We start from the raw sequence: 21,572 nt of genomic DNA, 5'->3' as shown, positions 1-21,572 counted from the left end.
AAAGAAATTGATACTGTCTTGAGTATCATTTTCTGATGAAATTGCTACACCATCATGTATCATGATATAACGAATTAATTTTTTTACCACGATCACGATATAAAAATTAATATATCACGATAATCAATATAATCGATTTATTGCACATTACTAAAGAATTCCAGCACAAGAGGCTTGAAGGGCAAGGGCTGCATCCAATTTTAGTAATTAATATTTAATTGTGGAAATCGGATGACTTAGTGAGCGAGAATGTGTAGTGTGAACAGAGGCAATACTGGGCTGTACCGAACCAAGTTGAACTGAACTGTGCTATCATGCTAATGTGAACGGGCTGTAAAGCTAGCTTATCAAACAGTGTTTCTGGTGGGATTCCAGGCCGTGATTGTGGGTGGCCAATAAATATACACAGCCCCTTGTAGTCATACTTTCGCAAGCAAATAAGCCTAAACAGTTATTGGCTGTTATCGATGATGCAACCGATTATTAGAGCTGGGCGATATACTGGTATTGTTAGTAATCTGTGATATCTAAGTCATACCAGTTTTGTTTTTTTTAATACTACCATACTCTCTGGGCACTATGGCCTCCCTCTGGCTTGTTTCATCCCATATTTAGAAGATAACCAGACATTTGTAGGCAGGTGTTGATGTAGTCAGCTAACCAAACTATGTAAACAAGTTTGTTTGTGGTAATTTGTACCTGAGGTTTGCTGAGCTACCATGGGTATTTGGTGCTTTTGTTGAGGTAAATGGCAGTTACTTTAATACCAATGGCTATTACATTAATACTGTGATATTTAGTAGTACTGTGATATTTAGTAATACCGTGATATTTAGTAATACCGTGATACTTTTTATGGAAGGTATACTGTTTGCTATTTTTAAATACCGCCCAGCACTACCGATTATTGGTGCAATGCTACTCCCTAGTAAAACCCTTAACTAGTATATACAGGCTGATAGGCATGTCTAGCATGTTTGTATACACTGTTAGAAAAACTTGCTGCCATAAGCATATTTAACAGTTTGAAAGAATTAACAAAGTGATATTAGTGCATATTAGTGTGGAATTATTAGTTTGATTGTGCTACATCTTCATACTGGTATTACCGTATCTCAACTTTAGCTTTGTGCACCCATATGATTGAGTTTGCAAATCCTGTCACTTTGTGTTTATGCTCACAGAAAAATTGCTTTGCCTTGTTATATCACTTGTGTCAAATTAAACTTACTTGGAGTGTAAAGTATTTCCAATGAAGTGCAAATCAAAACTCACGGTAGTGAGTCACACGGCCAGTAAAGCAGAAACGCGTGCCGCAGATAATAAATGACGCTACCACTACACGTGAGGATTTTACAGGAACGAATGTTGTCAAATTTGACCTACCTGTAACTCACCCGTCACTTGCGCTATCCCTCTTAAACTCTAGAGTTGAACTCATCGTGTCACTATAGTACGTTCGCATTGAGCTGAATCCTCAAAAACGATTAATAACTTAGGTGGGCCTCCTGTATTGCTCGATACGTAGCGCTTCTTATCCGCTAAAAATATATTAAAAGTGCTTCATTCGAATGTAAGCCCCGCCAGTTATGACACTGTAAAGTTTCGCCATACATTTTTAATGGAGAAGCCTCTAAAGCATAGCCCTTTGATGTTCATGTTGACACATGTTTGTGGCGAAGCCAGATATCACACACTCGCCCTCAACAAGCATGATTTCACCATCCATTATGTAAGAGGCTGTAATACACTTTTACAAATAAAACAGTTTTTGTGTGTGTAAAACAGAGTTGCATAAGTAGAAGAGCTGGGACCACGTTGCACTGTATTTAGAAGATAAGTGGCTTGCTTATATTCAGGGAAAAATCTTCTTCAGCCTCAAAAGAGAAAAAACCAAATTATAACAGCTCAAAATCTGTTATGAAGCATTGGTGTTCCTGCAAGTGAGCCAAACAACATGTATTTTACTTCACATTCACCACACAGCTGCCTATCATCTTCTGTTCCCATTTAGTCAATTTGTCATTTTAATCCTTTTCTCATCACTTCGCCACACAGGTACACAGTTTTTCCAGCCAGCATTTTGTTTTTGAAGTTACATTCCCAAAAAACTCTAAAAGATTCAACAAGTGAAATAATACTGTTTGTATGAATTTGGGCTGATAGTACCTATAGTGACTTCCAAACACTCCTGCACTGATTTAATATACAAGGGATGGTATGTTCAACTTCTGCTAGCACAATAAAGCAATGATATTTTTTATTAAAGTGCACACACTTACACTTCATCTGTATTTTCATGTACTTCACAGAGTTTAATCCCAGCTACCTGATGACTCCTGGGAAACAAAATCAAGTTATAACACCAATGCTGCAAATATCAAACAATCTTACATCAGATGAAGTAAGCCCAGAAGAAGACTTGGACCTGTTGCTGCTAGTGGAAGATTCATTAATACCACCATTGCCATCTTCACTATTACTGCTGATTTGGATGAGGAATTGCTCTAGAAGTTCTTCATTACCCAAGTCTCATCCAAATACACAACTGATCTTCCTTCAGATCTGTTGCACCTCGTTTGTCTTTAATATTTACGATGCTGATGGACTATACAGGGCTGCTCATAGCATACCCTGCATATACGTGGTGACATTAAAGCACAAACAGTTCCAATGCTAACCTCTTGTCATTAATCGTCTTGTACTTAAATCCAATATCACTCAACACTCTTTAAAGCTATGTTCTACCCCCAGAGAAAGCACCATCATTCTTAAGTTTGGCCTAAGATGGAGTACGTGACAAAGTTCCAGGGTTCAAAATTTAACTTACCAAAATCTTTGAGAGCGATAGATGTCCTTCCTTCCGTACAATGAATGGATCTTGTCTGATAGCATCTCGGTCAAAACTGTTTGCATCAACATGGACTCGTGAACATTTGTACCTGACGATTACAATTGAGCAGGCTTGTGCAAAGTGCTTTTTGTACCTTTTTCTTGGCGTAGATAAACCGCCTTTCTTGTGTTGCTTCATTCTAACTCTTACAATGGATGTCCTTGAAATCCCTGCGTGGCGTAATGTATGCCAAAACCCAGCAAAGAAGGCATTACATACAATACCGGTGGCCTTCGAGATTCTCTCCGTGATGTTGATAGAAATTTTACATTTCTTCGCTTCTGGTTTAAAGTACTCCCATACTTTCATAAGTAGATACTTCGTTTGGCTGTTTTAACTTCTTTCCAAGAGGGTTTCGCTCCGCACTCGCTGACGGTGCACTGGACGCCATATTCTCAACAATTAAGTGTGCGCTCGTAACATGGGCTTATGTAAAACACGGAATTGCAGAATAACGAAATAAGCAAAACATATCTTTTGCAGATAGTACAAATATTTATATGCTCTATAGTAATTATGCTTTATTTACCTTGTATCAGCTCTGCATGGCGCACCACAGTGATGGATAGAACAGCAGCTGGCGAGCATTAAATGGGACGAGCACACAACCAATCACCCTAGCACGATCTACCTTCGCTAACTTTACTTACCTACACTCTTGATTCAAACCTGAAGAGTTTTGAAATCCATTTAAAGACACACAACCACTGGACTTCCTTACTGAACTCTAGTGTGACTAATAAATTCAGTTGTATGCACATGAAGGGCAGCTAGTTTAATCTAAGATTAGAACTAGGTCGTTGTGTTTTGTAGCTATATCAACTAAAAAGTGTAGATAGAACATAGCTGAAAGCAAAGCGTAATGACTACCTCCCTTTTCGTTATGTAATTGATTGTTGGGGAGTGCATTCTGCTACAAAATTACTTTTATGGCATTCCTGGTGCCATTCTTTCCTTTAATGCGGTATGGCTGCTTGATTGTGGTATGGCTGATTTGTCATAATTAAAGTGAACAAACAAGTAGAAGGAAATATTACTTCTTGCACAAATTCTTTATCTGAAGTCCCAAGCTATATAAAAGATTTGTTGAAACACGATTCACCCTCTCATCCCTGCAGTTATTTTTGTTATTATTGATAGTCTCCTGTGTAGTTTTGCGATTAGAAGAACCTGCATATATGGCAAAGGCGTTTACTAGTACTGGGATGGGAAAAGAGAAGCTTAGCACTGTATGGACAGGATATAGACATTGCACTTGGTTCAATTAAATAAGGGTGTAGAGCTAGTCTCTCTAGTTGGTGATGTACACAGTAGGAAATAATTGTCATGCTGCATGATTTCTTGTCTAATGTTTATTAAGATAATGATAAACTGATAGGCAGGTTACCAGTACCAGTTGCACTGTTTCGCCAGCTATTTTGCCGGCAGTAGAGGGTATAATACTGAGAATGTTACGTGCATTAAAAAAAAAAGAACTTGTGCAAAAAACCTAAGAAAGCGAAGTTGCCTCAGCTTGGGCTCGAACCCTAGCATCCGTACCTCGATCCGTACTCATGGTCCATACTCGTAACCACTGTACCACTGGTGCCGCAACTACCGACTTGCCTTAGTTTTTACCTTATAAATGTCCACTGAAGTGAAGACGAAATCAAAGCTGAACCCAACTCTAACCCTAATGCTAATACTACTTGTCATGTGCCCTAAAATACAAGACTCGAGGCAAACTACTGGTCGCCTGCCCTAAAGTTGAATACTCGGGGCATACTACTATGTAGCTGTTTGTACTTGTTAACCGGTACTGGCACAATATCCACTATGAAACTCATAACAAAGTGAATGTTATTAATAGGACACATGTAAAACTATGCGTCCTAGTTAGGTGCACATAGTATAGTACATATATTGCCTGTTGACTTCGTAGTGTGCTAGACACCTGGTTATCTACTGAAATCACTGCTACCATGACGTGTAGGAGAGAAGCAGAACAAATTAGCAGTGTTGCATTTTGTGCACTTAATGCCTCACTAGTGCCTAACTAATACTACTGTACATACCGCCTGTAATAATAATAATAACCCTCACTCCTCAAGGTAGCCACATCCTTGACTAAAATAAGTTTTCCACTGAACAGTAAGTCCCTGAAATCAGGTTAGGTAATCCTAAGGCTGCAGCACATGTTGCTGTCAGACCTTCAGTCTTTAAAGTGCTAATTATACAACCAAGTACTAAGAATAATACGAAACGTGGTTAAAGTTACGTCAAATAAATAAATAATAATGAATAAATAATTAATAATTAAGGTTTGAGAAAATTACAAGGCCTAGAGACATAAACTAACCAGGGATCGATTTGCCTGTGAAGGAAGGCACAAACGTATAATCGTTGTGCCGTTTCGTGCTGATGACTTGACCATACGTGTAATTCTATATAACGCCCAGTACCACACCCTTGCTTAATTACAAATTGCCGATGGAGTGACTGCAGGAGAGCCAGAGGCCACTTTACACGTAATATAAGAAGATTACAAGTAAGTTTTTATGTTTGTAATGTCTCAAGTCTCCATGCCAGCTGCCAGTCACATAAAATATGTAATTAATTAACAATACAAGAAAACATTAAAACACATGCCACACTCTTTACAATACAGTTACATATAAAATACAAGTAAACAATTTTGTCTTGTGCAGCTGGCATGGCGAACTTCTTTTGTGTTGGTGTCAGGCAGTTCAACACAAAGTTAATTGTACAGCATGTTTGTGGTAAAGCGCAACAAGCGTGGAAATTCATAGACCACAGTGAAGTGTCTCAATTGACTAACAGAACAAGCCCTGTCAGACCGCCCAGCTACTTTTGTTGATACAACTAATGGTTAAAACAATTAGCTTGTCACAACTCTGGTTAAGGTTACAGTATACTGGAAACTTAGCTAATTGGAAGCCATATGCTCACCACAAAAATTCATTTTGTTGCATCACGCGATTACATTTACGTACTAATAATATGGCTACGCTGTGTGTTACAACGCATGGCTTTGTAATAAGAAGTAATTAGTTGTTGTTTAGTAAGCAACAGTAAAGAAGACAATTATACAAGCGAGTAGAACAGTGAAAGAGCTTTGTTTAAGAGGATTCGTGTCATTCGCGCAAAAAATTCGTGGCAAGGATAATTTGTGGTTTTATTATGGTATCCTAAGGGTGAGTAGAGCACTTCTGCGTTAGTTTTCTTTAGTATACTAGTGAGTAAGACCTCTGTATTTGTGCTGGCTTGTGTAATTTATGTAGGCGTAGTAACCAGTGGTGTAAAGAAACGGCTTCTGTTACTGTAGCGAATAGCACACGCGATGTTTCACAACTTCGCTGGTGCCTTGCAAATTTTAATGGTTAATAGTGCCGTTGTGTTACAAGCTATCTAGCCTTCTTTGTTAGTGGTTACTAACTAGTACCTCATACTAGCATACAGTGTTGCGATGGTGGCTTAACTCAAGTTCCCTTTATCGCTAGTTGATGCCAAATCATTGTTTTGAAGGTGCAATTATCTCCTGGCATAACTCGACAAATAAAGACCCCACGTACCTGAATTTATAGCTGCAAGTAGAGAACACTTTGCTCTTTCATGTAAAATAAAAGTTTAGCGTGTAACTTGTAGGGTCTTTGTGCCATAACTGTAGTTTGTGGAGAATGCGTATAATAAAAATTTGAACGACATCCGGTATACCGTAACCTTAATTCACTGGCGAACGGTACCAGCTGCCATCGCGTGATTACTGTTATACGGACTGCGCCCTGATTAGCCACACCGTCTCCTTTCTTGCTAAATAACTTCAAAATTATGCACCACAGACCATCAAAATTTGGTATAGGCATTGGGTAAGTGATACTCTACAATAGTACGCTTCGAATTTTCACGATTCAGGTTTGATGGAGTTGTTAGCCAATGTTGTAGCCCACGGGTGTGCGTTTTCACTACTTTCCATGTTGTTATCAGTGAAAAGGAAAGCATAGAATTGTTCTACAAGGTGAGAAATGGTTGGAATCGAACTGGCTTAGCGCTAGGTTGTTCATTGGCCAAGTTATTTTAAAAATCGGGTTAAAACTTCAGAGTTTTATAGGCGAAAAATGAAGGTGTGTTATTTCATGAAACTTTGTATGCTAAACTAAAGCATCACAGACTATCACAACAGCTTTTTAGGTGTAGATTAAGTTGTACACTAGCGAAGTTTTGGGCCACCCTAAAATAGCTCATTAAATGCGTGGGTTGAAACAAATTGTTTTGTGCGGCTGGACTTAATCGGTTCAGTGCCACCTTAATCTTTTTTGCCTTCACCTGGCTTAGCTACTAGGGCTTGGTTGTCTTCCTTTATCTGGTTTATCTGGCTTGCATACTCCTACAGTATTGTGTAGCTAGCTATCTCCTGCAAGTTGTGTATGCATAATTATAATGTGTCACCCGTCACTATGCCATTGCTACACCACTGATGAACCTTATTTAGCTCTAGTTGATGTTGATACTGTACTGTATATTGGCTAATAATTTTTATCCAGTGGCGGATACAGGGGGTTGCAATGGTTTCTGAAACCCCCTCTGAAAATAGCGCACGCCCCAAATTTATTGACGAGTCGTTGTGTGAGTGATAAAATCGCCACGTATGTTATAGAAGGACTCTACTGGTGAAAAACTTCATACTTTAGCCTTTGAAATCACAATTACAGTGTGGAATCCGAAACCCCCTCTGAAAATTTCTAGATCCACCACTATTATCTGTTGATGTTGCCTATAATGTATTGCTGCATACAATCAGTGCCAGAAATAAGAATTCGTCATTGAATGGTCAAATGTCCTAGCAAGATTAAATTTGGTATGCCGTTTCCAGATTTGATTGGCCGTCTCGTGTCCTGGAAATAGTAAGTGGTATGTAGCTGATGTGCTTCTGAGGACAGCATCACACTATTGGACACTACGAGCAATCCTTCACAGGTCACCAGCATATGGAACACCCAGAAACACTTCTAACTCCACCACATACATTTTAGGAGCCCATTTTCATATGGGCTCCTATTAAATTTGTTAATCAAAAATATGTGCATTAACTAACTTATTCTGTGACTAGCTACCTTACAGCATGATGACTAAGATGAAGCACGTGATCTAAGAATATCAGGTTAAACGCCACACCTCATCTTTAGAAGAAACGTGCTCCAGTACATAGATTAAACATACTAACCACCACATAACAATGATTCGGCTACAGCAACAACCGCTACCATCCTTTACGTTATAGTCCATGTCGAGCTGGCTTACCCTTGGCCATGAGATATGATTACGGTGTGATTTATCGTGTGATTTATCGTCTGATATTGCTGGTTTCCACTGTTTTACTTCAAGATTAATCGCTCAGTATATCCCTGATGTCAGTAATGCGGAAGGGGGAATCACTCCTGGCTAATGTAGCTAAACTGGATCCCGCCAAAAACTAGACAGAAATCGCTTTAAACTTCACTCGGTAGACTCGAGTATCCTCTAATGTACATAGTATAAATTCTTCCAATCTTCCGAAGTCTTCACAAAATAACTTAAGTTTAAATCCACCAAATTGTGCACCAAAATATTAGAACAAGTCTGTCGTCTGTGGTCACGTGATAACATCCTATGGGCACCCCCATCATCGCTTGGACATTGAGCAGCTGTGAGGTACGCTATCAGCTTGATGTGACATCTGTTATAGTTTGCTTGATTTTTAATTTGTGAGCTTTTACCAACTGTCTTGCTGCTTGTTGGACGTTTGACCGAACAAGCCTCCAAATAGTCGGTCAAAATGTGATTTTGCTCGGAAAATGGCCGGTGGTCGACTGTTATTTCTGGCACTGTACAACACTGTAATAATATATAGTTCTCTCTGTATGTTCTGTATACATAATTACATATACTGTGTACTCATCACTGTGCCATTACCACACCATCATGATGTACTGGCACTTAGCTACTGGTGGCCTTTAGTTACGATGCCACTATTGTGTCGTATCTGTCACTACCGTGACATATTGAGTTGATTTGGGTATCATACCTTCACCATCTAATAGCCTCACCAGGGGGCTGTCACGTTGGTGTATGTACTTGGTTGTATGTGACGTGGTCCTAGTAATAATTAATAATAATAATAATAATAAATCACTTGAAAAACCTTGTGGGCATAATGACATTTCTCTAGTAGAAAGTCTAGAACATTTCACTATAGTGTTGAGTTGTTAACAGCAGATGAAATAATGCTCTCCAAATACACGATGTAAAACAACTATTTCATTTTTTCCTTACTGAGTAATACCAAGAGTTCATAATATATTTACTGAGGAGAGTGTCCTACTCTCATACACCCCTGTAGAAGAGTGTATCGTGAAGTTATGACGTAGCACTTTTGAGTTTGCCCGTTTTTCTTTGTATAATTAATGATGTCATTAGTTGAACATGGTATCGATTGAGTACGTGCCTAACAACGTCACTAGCTACCAAATTAACTCCAGCTCTAAGCTTTTCTCACCGAACTACAATTGTTCCTTCATGGGTTAAGGCCGCTTCGTAGGCATTTCTTGTTAGGCCATTAACTAATATGACTGTCCTGAGTGTCGCGAGTGTGAAACAGTGCTAACGATTCTTGGACTTTTATGGCTTCCCGTACGTCACAAACCACAACATCTTGTCGTTATGTCATAACTTCACGATACGCCGTTCTACAGGGGTACAGTATATGAGAGTAGGACACTCTCCTCAGTATATATATTATGAACTCTTGGTAATACTGCAGGGTGCTTTAACTCGAGGGTAAGCAGAATTTAAGTAATCTTGCTATCTTTATTTAAAGGCAGTGTTTATGCTCAACTGTCAGTGTTTGACCAATTATATACGGTTTGGTAATGTGAATGATACGTGCACAGTCCGCTATTCCTATACTTCCTATAGGATGTGCTTGTAGCTTATGGCAGTGGGTCACTTAAGACTGGGTTTATTATTCTTGGTTACACTGATTCTGGCAACAACAGCTGCCATTTTATTTTAGAGTAGATGGTGGTCAAATCAATAAGTCAAAATGATTGCCATTAATGAAAACTACTATATAGATTGCATGTATAAATTATCTGAATGTCTCAGGCGTGATCGAAATGCGGAATGGCCTGGAAAACGGACTTGCAAATAGACTGACTTGTACAACCATAAAACATGAATTTTCTAGTGTAGCCTATAGTACAGCATCACAAAAAAAAACCAATATGATGTGCATCAAACATGTTGCAGAAGCCTTTGAACACAATTTATAAAACGTGACTGAGCTACCATCAAGCCCTGAACTTTAACGCGAGTGATAAGTAAACATGATGTTGATATTGATATTAAACTCCTACATTTGTCACTATTAGTATTGTAAGCAAGGTTAAAACAATCCTATATGTTGATGTTATGCTACTTCTACAAAACCAGACGTCCATGCAGTTAATACTATCCTATTCCAACTAAACAGGTAATTAATCTACCATGTGTATAATTTAGTTACTATTGCTATTATTAATTCAGCTAGATAATTAGATTTGTAAAAACTGCAATTTAGCATATTTTGTAATTCCTGAATTATAATTCAGTAATTATGTTGCTATGCAAAAAGAAGTGTAACTAAGAAACCACTTTAAAATTACAAATTACACGCAGAAGTATCTTCTCAACTGTTTTATTTATAGTGTGTCTAGTTCTCTCGTGTGAAGTGTTTAGAGAAAGCCTCGAGGCTGCCTTGCACTTTTTGTTCACATCAGTATGGGATGCGCCCCTTTCTCTTTGAAGGAATTTGTTGTTTCTGATATCTTACAAAGTCTATTAGGCTGTTTTTTGGTTGTAGTACACCCACAAGTTCATTAGAAAAGTTGTTCACAATGTGTTCTTTTGAATAGCGGCCTCTGCATAAAGCTGAGCTTCTTGAAAGTGTAATACAATGTTTACAAGCCTTCATTTCACTTATGCAGGCTGCTTTGACACTAAACTGTGGGAGAAATGACACATACTTCTTCAAAATCCTTGGACACATAGTCCCTTTAATTGTCAAAAAATATTTAGCTCACCCTTAAACCCACAGAGAACTTTTCAGCAATGCATGTTTACACAATATGGGCATGCATGGTGACACTAGGTGACATCTAATTCTCCTTCAAGTGGCTTTCGCACAAATTCATTAATTTGTGATAAGAAATTTGGATGATACACACCACCACAGCTATTCCAACCTACAACAACCACCCTTCAATAGTGGTCCAGAAATGTTTGTACTGTCCCAGCCAGTGGATGAGCTGCCAGTCTGTCAAGTCTCTCTATAATTGACTTGTACTACAAGGAAAGAAGAAAGTTCTATGTACAAATGTACATCTTAAAAACATACACTAAAAATCTCAAGTGGGACACATTCAGTGACATACTAATTCTGTTTATGTGCTCATGTGAGAAACAAGTCACCACAAAAGGCAATAACATAGTGATACAATTATTGCATAATTCCTTATTATACAGGTGGTCACTGAGACAGGCTCCATTACGTTGACAAATATGATGAAACATTGTTTCTTGGGAAGGTATAAACAGTGGACCTGGGGACCAAGGGATCCACGAGGATCCTGGAATTTTATATACTTCACAATATTCTATACTTTTACTATGTACATGTGCAATTATAGTGGCTTATGTGGATGTGGTGCATGCGTTCTGTAAAGTTTTATATGCAGCTTTTAAACATGCGCATTGGGTGCGACATTGGAAGAATCAAAGAAACTGGTGAATCGCTCTGTGAGTTAACACCTTAGAACAGTGTTAGAAGTGATAAGAGTTCAGCTACAAACAATGAGAGTTTCAGATACAGTTCAGTTATGTAAGAAATCACCTTATTAACTACAGTATGTGATAATCATTCAACGTTAAATGTACAAATATTTAATCGTACGTTTACTTCTTTTGTTCCACAATTCCTGCAGTAAAGGAAGCAAGAAAAAAAGTTAAAAGGAAGCTCCGAAGCCAGTTTATGGCCGGCTTTGTGGCTTACAATACAGAAAGAAGTGATATCTAAACCAAAACAGCCAAGCTGTAAAAAAAAGAGTGCAGCCCCCAAAAAGGCCAGGATGAAAAAAAATGTGAAATCCAAGGTGGTGGCCAAGAAATGGCTGTGATGGTAGATTAATGGCAAAAAAAATTTTTTTGGTGCTCTGTACAGTTCCACGTATGGATTCTGAGGTTAGCACAGCTGGGGTTTACTAATGGATTCCCATGGTCACCAGTAATTATCTAATTAGCCTGTGGCTTGTTTAACGTGTGGCATGCACAACAAGAAAATGTCTTTTATGATGAAATAACCTGCCACAAATGAAGAAAGAAGAGTGATATACATGAAGGAAGCAAAGTAAGTGTTGTATCTTCTTCATAGTGGTCTAATGAATATAGTGATCCGTAATTGAGCGATTATCTTCTGGTTACGCAATTAAGAAACAATAACTGTGGCCATAGAACAGCTGCGGGCGCCTCAGTTTCTACACCTTGATACTAAAATTAGAACTAGTACGTTATTTTAGACCCGATAGGTATGAAAATTTCAGATGGGAAACCATGATATTTATGCATTAAAAGAGCGTTTGTCATTTTTTGATAGCTCCTTCTGGCGAGGAATGGCGTGGAGGTAAAGAAGACTGATTAGCGCCAGCACAAAAGCGGAAGAAGAGTATCTGATGACTGAGAAGCCAGAGAACAAAAATAGAAATGCACGTTTGTTTGTACAGTTTTCAATAATGTATTTTTAAAGAATCAAGTCTCTAGGGCATAAACTGTGGGACTAGTTCTAGTTTAAAGCGAAAATTTATAACTCACCTTCTACAGTGAGTTAAGACATGGGATTTGGACTGTGCAGTAGTGATAGCTTATTGCAAATAAAAAGAGTTTAGCAGAATAGTTTAATCCGTTCGTAAGTTAAAGCAGAAAACATAATTTACGGGAAGCCATACGCGCAACTGTACAGAGCATCCTTAATTACAACAATTCAGGTGAATTTGGTGCCGAATCGTAGTGGAGGAGGCAATGCAATTCACCTGAATTGTTGTAATTAAAATTTTTGCCATTTATCTACCATCATAGCCATTTCTTGGCTGCCACCTTGGATTTCACATCTTTTTTCACCCTGGCTTTTTTGGGGACCGCAGTCTTTTTTTTACAGCTTGGCTGTTGGTTTAGATTAGGATTTGCTTGTGTAAGAGATGATGTGCATGTGTCATACAGTACAATAGTACTGTGTATAAGGATCATAAAGGTTTTTATTATTATTATTTACTTGGATGTTACTGACTGACTGACTGACTGACTGACTGACTGACTGACTGACTGACTGACTGACTGACTGACTGACTGACTGACTGACTGACTGACTGACTGACTGACTGACTGACTGACTGACTGACTGACTGACTGACTGACTGACTGACTGACTGACTGACTGACTGACTGACTGACTGACTGACTGATGCCTTCAGACAAGCGTAATTTGAAAGCGGCTGAGGCTACGGGCTTGATTTTTTCACTCTTTGATGTTGCTTCAGCCTGACAAGTGGCTTTTGGCATACCACAGTACATACAATGCATGCTTCGTGGACTTACCTATGTCTTTCTTTGTGTCCTATTTATCTTAGCTGACAGTTCAAGGCGTTGATTTGCCTTAGCACCACATTGTGGCTTCCTTATGTTTGTAAACGAGGGTTCATCTGAGTTCTCCATTGTGACTGGCCCTGTAATAAAGGAAGACAATAAAGAAATTGATGAGACTTATCCTCACACATGTGTAAATATTCCCCAAAGGGTAAAGATAAAATTACGCTAATTAGATTCGCACCCCATATATATAAGGGTAATTTTGCGTACCCCTATGCACGATGTCTCCTATATGTAGAGGAGTGCTTGTACTGAAATAGCATACCCCTATGCCAAGCAGCATCCCTCTATACTATAGGAGAAATTTTGCTTAGGGTACGCAAAATGTCTCCCATATATTATAGGAGAAATTTTGCACACCCTATGCACAATCTTTCCCATATATTATTATAGGAGAAATATTACGTAGAGCACACAAAATGTCTCCTATATAATTTAGGAGAAATTTTGCATAGGGCATAGGCAGTGGAAAAGGGGGGGCTAGCCCCCCCCCCCCCCCCCAGAATGATATCACGCTGAAATTATCCTTCTTGGAGTGGGGCTGAAAACCGTTATAAAGATCGAGATACTCTAATAGAGCAGTCACTCTGATAAAGCAGTCATGGTGCTTATTAGAGCAGTGTGTAGCGAGCTATGTAAGTATTTTTTTACATAGTTAATCAGCTATAAATGCGTAGCTGGTGAGGTGGGCAGCTATTGTCAGCTGGCTGTCACCTTTTTTTTTTGGTCTCACCTTGCCAAACCAGAGACAATGTAGTACCTTAGTTCATTTGATCCCCCTTTCCATAAGTCTGGATCCGTCCCTGATCAGCCCCCTCCCCTCCTTATATCAACTAAGAGAGCAGGTTGGTTGGGATTACTACAGACAGTGGCTCAAATGTTAAGGCAGCCTGCGAGATTCTTGGGTGGCTACGACTAAGTTGTTTCGGACACAACTTGAATTTGGCAGTTAATAAAGGCCTAAATGGTTCCCGTGTCCAGCGAGCATTGAGAGTGTGCAGAAGTATGGTTGCAGCCTTCTCTTGTAGCTGGAAAAAGAAACGAGACTTGGCGATTGCACAAGGGTAAAAGAACCTTCCGATTTACCAACTCAAACTAGATGTTGTAATACGCTGGGGGTCTACGTACGATATGGTGGAGAGAGTGCTTGAACAGATTGAAGCCATTAGGATTGTTCTTGGTGCTGACATGAGCTCATCACATTTGATTCCTACTTGGCAGGACTGTGATGTTCTACAGGGTGTTGCTACAGCACTTAAACCTCTGAAGGAGATGACTGATGCCCTGTCAGCAGAGAAGTGTCCTATCATATCAGCTGTAAGGCCACTGTTAAATCATCTCTCTACAGAAGTATTGGTTTATAAGGAAGATGATGTTGAGTTAGCAAAAGAAATAAAAGAAAGGATTAGAGTCAGTATGGAGATGAGATATGTTGAGCCTGCACTGGATGCAGGTGTGGATCACCTCTTACAGCTTTCTTGTTTTTTGAATCTGAGATTTAAATTGGCATATGTTAAAGATAGAGTAAAAGTTTTAGAAGATGTGGAAAAACAAATGCTTGAGTGCTTTTCTAGTGAACGAATCACCACTGAGTCAACTGATGAGGATACTACTACTGATCAGCCTCCAGCCAAGAAAGCCAAAGGCTTGAGCAAGATACTTGGTCGGTGCCTTGGTCATAGTTCAGCTGCCCCTTCAACACCTCAAGAGAAAGTGAAGCAACAACTTAATCAGTATTGTCACATCCTCACCTTGATGTTGAAAAATGAATCAAGTGGATACCCTCTGGTTGCTCAACTAGCCAGAAGGTATCTGAGTGTGTGTGCTACAAGTGTTCCAGCTGAACGGGTTTTTAGCTGTGGAGGGAACATCGTATCTGACGAAAAGTCATGCCTTAAACCAGACAAAGTGGACAGTTTAGTGTTTCTTGCTAGCACTAAATATGAAAGACTAACATTACTTGAGTAACGTGACATACATTACAGACTACAGTACAAAAGTTTGATTCTGTAGACTTGTAGTAGCCACTATAGCTGTGGACTCTGTGTAGTACATATCAGTAGCAGTCTTGAATACCTACATAAATAATTAACAAATTTATTTGAAATAATACAATATCGTGATATTTATTGCTCATAATTGGTCAATGTAAAATTCTTGATATCGCCCAGTTCTAGTAGGGATTAAATGTCCACTAGTATATCTGCAGATTTTTTCTATGATCCCTAATCAAACTTAAATTTCTAATTTTTCCTTATTTTTTATACGTGTTTGTTTACTTTTTTGTAACATTATTATGACTGGTGAACTCACGCATACCGCATCAAAATAAAGAATGACACCAGAGTTAATGTTTTTCGTCTGAATGTGCGCCTTAACTATCAATTACCTTGAAAGTAAAAGTGGTCATTACACTTTGCTTTCACTTATGTTCAGCGCGTTACAAATGAAGAACAGTAGGAGAAAGTGCCACAATCAATCCAGTCACCACAGAAAATGCGGACAATTCCTGTTTACAAATGTTGGGAAGCCGTCGCATGCTACTGTGAATCAACACCTTGGGCTGTCATCAAAAAAAAGAGGCCCCAGTCATCCAACCTGTCTAATGGGGAATTAGTGTCAACCATCGCATCGTATGCCTAGCAGTGTTGGGGTCATTGTGGAACTTTGACTTCTAACTTTTCTGTGATCTCTGTCAGTCCTTGAGATATGATTTCACTAGTTAGATTTGTCTGTACTGAACTCACAAAGGAGGACAAAGGTAAGTCCACAATGGGTGTTTTGTACATACTGCAGTATGCCAAAAAAGGCACTTTTCAGCTGAAGCAATGCGAAAATTGAAAAAATCAGGCCTAAAGCCGTAGCTGTTTATCGAGTTACACTTGTCTGAAGTATGAAAGCATTAGTAAGTAAAGCAGTTAACCAGTCAGCGGAAAATTCCATTAAATTATTATTTTTCAAATTTCATAGTAACTTATTGGAAATGTTTGAATTGCACTGAAAGCTATACATAGCCAATGCTGCCAAGGTGCTATGAAGGTATTGTGAGGCTGGTTTTGGGGTGATATTTTTGGCTAGAATAGCCCAAATTTTCATGATCCCTAATATACAGTACTATTGTACTGTATGATGACAAACTTTCTTGTACTTTTTGATATTGATACACCCCCACAATCACCCTTCATTTGCTTAATTACTAATAAATGTTTACAGATCTCCCATCTCATTATTAAGCAGCTTTCTTCTAAACAACTGAATCAGACGTCTTTATGCTTTATTTTCAGGTAGGTTCAGTCTGTTGCACAGTGTTATAAATGAGAAACAGTACAAGAGTTGTCTCTACAATCATTAAGAAAAATATGGACTGTTCCCATTATAAATGTGGTAGCATAATGATGATAGTTAGCCACAGAGAAGCCATTTTGTGCTACCATGAATCCACACCTTGCCCTGCCAGCAAAAAGGAATATACGATCCCTATCATGCAGTACTGTCATCCCTTACCAAAAGGTATTTTTAAGCAGGGATTTGAATGTACTTAACCTTGAAAAGATGCAATTTTAAACAGCAAGAGTACAATTTTAAAGTGTTCTCATGTTGAATGTTTGTATAGTTACAGTAGTTTATGAATAACTGTAATACTCTTATTGTGTTTGGTATGGATGCTAGGTTTTGACTACAAACTTGTACAAATAGATGTGTATGTGTGAGGATATTATGGTCAACATATGCTGTCATGTTCTATTTTCTTATAGTGGTTGATGTATCAGCTCAGAGTTGTACTATTACCCCAACAAGTCCTGATTATCTGGGTCCAACTGGTGGAGTAATACCTGATGGGACACCGAATGTGATGGTTCAGTGTAGATGTAGTGATGGAGGTCAAGTCAGGTGGTTTTTACCTAATAATACTAGAGTTCTGATTGAACGTAACACACCAGTTGGTGATCCCTATTTCACAAACAATCCTTCTACACTAGTCATTCCAACATTCAGTGACTCTACTAGTGGTATATATACTTGTGGAATTGGTAATACTTATCCTGCTACTAATAATGTTACCATTAATCTCATGCTACCACCTGGTAAGGATTAGGGAATAGTGATTGTGTTTATCCCATTGACATGTAAGCATAAAGCTGGTATCCATGTTACTGTATACACTTTTGCATCTGGCATTGTGGGTCAGAGGAGGTAGACATGCATTGCATGCTGTTTGTTTTAATGCTTTATGTAATATTGCATTCAAAGTAAACATTGCATGAAAGCCAAATATTACATCCTAGCGTATAGGCAGTAAACAAAGAGCTATAACTCTGCAACACTTGCAGCTATGGGCTCAAAGCAAAGATTTTATTTGCCATTAGTAGGTGATTTTTTATATATACAAGCCAATATATTATGTGAAACTAAGGTTAAAAATTGCTTTCAAATTGCAGGTGTATTGTATTTGAACAACAGTAAAACTATCCTTACGGAAATCACTCCATAACTTTCAATGTAAAGCTCTTATATGATTGTAATAAACTTCATGGTACTCTTCATTTAAAGTCGAATCCATGTTTATATATACAAGATCATGTGATGAGGCTCATAAACAAGAAAATGGCTGACTGTTTTATCGATTGTGTCACAAAGAAAATCAATCACATACAGGCATTGGAAAATCACTAAGTTTTACATGCTTATCCCTTTAAACCCTCATAAGCCTATATATAGGCAAATACACATGGCTGTAAACAAAACACTACAACTTTCGAAGCATGGCTACACAGTTTACGTCATTCTGCTACCTTAGATGATGGGTGCTGTTATTAACTTGCGATAAAGTCCATTCGATTTGCCATTATATTTCGAACAAGGCCATGTGCACCTTTAAGGGTTAAAAGTTGGATAGTATTGTTTTTTTATTGGGAGGTAGGTTTTCTGGTACTGCACAGCTGGTTATGCGTGTGAGGAAAAGATGTACCGATCTATTGATTTAGTATTGGATTGGTGCTGATTTGGACAATTTGAGCAAAATCAGTTGAACCAACTTTCAATAGAGGCCACCAATTTGGTAGTGATCTTTCTAATCACCACGTCTTCAAATGTACTAGACTTTTTTCTGCTCCATTACAAAGTAAACTATTTTGATAAGGTACACTACTTGACAAAAAGTCCCCGTTCCGTTTTCCTTGAATGAAATGGAATGTTTTTAAAATGGAAACTGAAAGTTTGTATATCAATAGTAGTCAGAGAAAGGTCTCCGTCCAGTTGTGGTAGTGCTGTAAAGACCATTTAGGAAGTATAACTTTCTATAAACAATTGTAAAAAAACTCCATGCAATAAATTCATTCATTACCAAGATATTGTTTGGTTTTTACACTAGTTGTACCCACGCAAATATGAGCTTGTTACTAGAACCAATGTTTGTACTATTTTGGGAATACTGTAGTGGTGGTATAAATATGTTATGCTCCATGATACATACTTATGCATGTAAGTTCACTTGATATAGATCAATAAAAAATTGGAAATTTTAAAATGGGAATAGGGATCGCTGAAAAAAGCCACCAAACAAGAAGGGATCGCTGGGGTGGTAATGCAAACCACAAATCCCTATTTTGACTCATTTTAAAATGACTAAGGGGAGCATGTAACTAAATATTTATGACAGAGAGTCAAAATAGAGATTTGTGGTTTGCATTACCACCCCAACGATCCCTTCTTTATTAACCCAGTAATGGATTTGTTTTATTGATAATGATAATCATTGTAGATATGTAGAGCAGTTTATAATTAGTGGCTAGCTGTCAAGTTCAATGTAAGCTTTGTTGTTATCAGACACACTTGACTGCATTATTAGAGTATTTACCTGACTGCTATTGGTTGTGGACAAGACTATACATTACACACAACAGTGAGCAGCTGTTGTCTAACTTGTCTTACTACATGTGTCAGGACTCTAGTCTCTTACTCACATTAGCATCCTAATGCAGTGTTCATGAATATACACACATACTGAGCTATAATACTGAGCTATAGCTACCTGTCATAAGACAATTGAAGACATGGAACTCTGACAAGCATATAATTATAAGTTAAAATAGTCAGTGGCTGTGCATTTATTATTTCAGCCAAGACCGTACACAATAAGAAGAATCATATACAGATTTTCCATGGGTGCATGGACTACAACATTGGCTCACTGGTGCACAGTAGTATAAATGCTAAGTACAATATAGTTTGTACAGCTAGAGTTTGTTGTTCATGTGAGTATTGTATTCATTGACTTTATCACAGTGAAGAAATCTATGTTGACATGCGTATATGAATGCATGACTTCCCACAACTTGGAAGTGTTATTAACACTTTACAGTGATCAGCACTGAAGGTCTGAAGCTAATCTGCATGCATACACATCATTCACAACAACAAAGTCAGGCACTTTGTATAGCTGCAATGTCTATTGTAAACCATGGGTTATCAACAGCATGAAGCCATGTTGTTTACACAATGTGGTCAGACAATTATGGCACTCAAAAATAGTTTTAATTTTAATTTCCAAATGGCTCAGATCATGCAATGATTGCATGCTATTTGGAATTATATGAAGAAGGTGAAGTCGAGCATATCAATGGTGTTTGGCCCAAATCCAAACATTTACAGCTTGTTGGTAGAAAAAATCTACGTAATGCGCACCGGAAACGGCTTGCGCATGCGTAAGAAAACCACCCTATAAATACCCAACCGCGTGGTCACACTTCGACCTTTGAAAGCGAATCCAATAAGGGAATGAGTGGGTGGGACCATTGATATGCTTAACTTCACCTTCTTCATATAATTCCAAACAGCATGCAATCATTGCATGATTTGAGCCATTTGGAAATTATATTTCAGAAGGCTCAGTCTCATATCGATAGTGTTGTTTGTAGCTTTAAACTACTTAGTGAAGCTGAGCTCTATCCAAGGGTCCTAAGATTCCTTGGAACCAGAGGCTAGAACCGTCCTTCCAAAGGTTGGATCATTAACTGGTCGGTAGTAAAACCTCCTGAAGACAGAGTCAGAACTCCAGTCTGCTGCCTTGAGAATGTCATTAGTGGTAATGCCAGCTCCAGCTGCAGCTGAAGTGGAGGCACCCCGAACTGAGTGGCCTGAAAAAATACTTACGTCAATGCCTGATAGTCTAAGCACCTCCCGTAACCAACGTGCTATGGTTGTTGAGGCCACAGGTTTGTGAGGTTTGACCAAAGTAATAAACAAAAGGCCTAAGTGTAGAGGTTAAGGCCTCGTATTGCTTGAGGGTCTCTACTGGACAGAGCTCCGAATTATGTGGGAATGAAGGGAAAAAGAACTTCCTGAGTGGTTTTCCCTGCCTAGACTGCTTAGCCAATGCCGCTGGGAGGAATACCACTCCTTCAGGGCTGAACTGTCGATGATCTAGCTGTAAAGATGCTAAATCCGCAGAACGAGATGGCCCAGTCAAGGCCAGTAACATTGTTAGTTTGAAGGTAAGAGACTTGAGCGATAGAGATGTTGAAGGCCCTAAACTCTCCAGGAAGAGCAGGACTGTCTCCACGCTCCAGGTAGCTGTATAACGTGGCAGAGGTGGCCTGGCGTTAAATGCCCCCTTGAGCATCCGGCATATCATGGGATGCTTACCTATTGCCATACCATCCACCTGGCCGTGAGCAGAAGAGATGGCCGACCTGAAGGCATTCAGTGATCGTGACTGGTAACCTTCCTTGTAGAGTTCTGCCAAGAAATTTGCTACATCAGCGGAGGGTCCTGAAATGGGATTGCGACCCCTTTCAGCACACCAGCCAGCCCACTTCCGGAAATGTGAGTCATAAGACTGAGCTGACTTAGATCGCCATGACTGAGCAGGAGCCTAGTAGCCTCTTCCGAAAGGGAGCTACTAGAGAATCTTTCCCGGAGACAGGCCACACGGCTAGTTGAGGGACCATCTCCATCTGGAAGCCTGTTG

The 21,572-nt window shown here is 38.9% G+C and overlaps 1 long non-coding RNA gene across 1 annotated transcript; it reads right to left on the bottom strand.

The window, feature by feature from the left end:
- Positions 1-1,823: 1,823 nt before the first annotated feature.
- On the bottom strand, positions 1,824-2,765 carry LOC136256821 (uncharacterized). Its single transcript, XR_010701670.1, has 5 exons — positions 2,682-2,765; positions 2,395-2,634; positions 2,283-2,339; positions 2,170-2,231; positions 1,824-2,113 (listed from the first exon to the last, which is right to left on the bottom strand). It is a non-coding gene; the product is annotated as an uncharacterized lncRNA (long non-coding RNA).
- Between the last annotated feature and the right edge of the window lie 18,807 nt (positions 2,766-21,572).

Source organism: Dysidea avara, chromosome 5, assembly GCF_963678975.1.
Source record: "Dysidea avara chromosome 5, odDysAvar1.4, whole genome shotgun sequence".
NCBI classification, from domain to species: domain Eukaryota; kingdom Metazoa; phylum Porifera; class Demospongiae; order Dictyoceratida; family Dysideidae; genus Dysidea; species Dysidea avara.
This window is presented reverse-complemented; position numbering and strand designations above follow the sequence as displayed.